We start from the raw sequence: 687 nt of genomic DNA on the forward strand, positions 1-687 counted from the left end.
GAAATTGTGCATGCATGCATTATTTCGGTTTTTGTTATATGCATTATTTCGGTTTTCTAACGAAAGTGTGCATATGGATAATTTCGTTTTTTCTAATATGAATTATTTACTTCTACTTAGTAAGGGTTTTAATCCTTAAGCGCGGCTGAAAGCCGCCTACGCAGAGAAAAGTTCTGCGCAAAAATACGTCCGCCCTTCTTTTCCGGCAACACAGAAAGGAGAATTCTACTTAGTAAGGGTTATAATCCCTAAGCGCGGCCGAAGGCCGCCTACGCAGAAAGAAGTTCTGCGCAAAAATACTTCCGGCCCCCTTTTCCGGCAACACAGAAAGGAGAATTCTACTTAGTAAGGGTTATAATCCCTAAGCGCGGCCGAAGGCCGCCTACGCAGAGAGAAGTTCTGCGCAAAAATACTTCCGCCCTTCTTTTCCGGCAACACAGAAAGGAGAATTCTACTTAGTAAGGGTTATAATCCCTAAGCGCGGCCGAAGGCCGCCTACGCAGAGAGAAGTTCTGCGCAAAAATACTTCCGCCCTTCTTTTCCGGCAACACAGAAAGGAGAATTCTACTTAGTAAGGGTTATAATCCCTAAGCGCGGCCGAAGGCCGCCTACGCAGAGAGAAGTTCTGCGCAAAAATACTTCCGCCCTTCTTTTCCGGCAACACAGAAAGGAGAATTCTACTTAGTA

This window comes from Rhagoletis pomonella, unplaced genomic scaffold (assembly GCF_013731165.1).
Source record: "Rhagoletis pomonella isolate Grant_MI unplaced genomic scaffold, Rhpom_1.0 Rhpom_scaffold_00011, whole genome shotgun sequence".
Lineage (NCBI taxonomy): Eukaryota > Metazoa > Arthropoda > Insecta > Diptera > Tephritidae > Rhagoletis > Rhagoletis pomonella.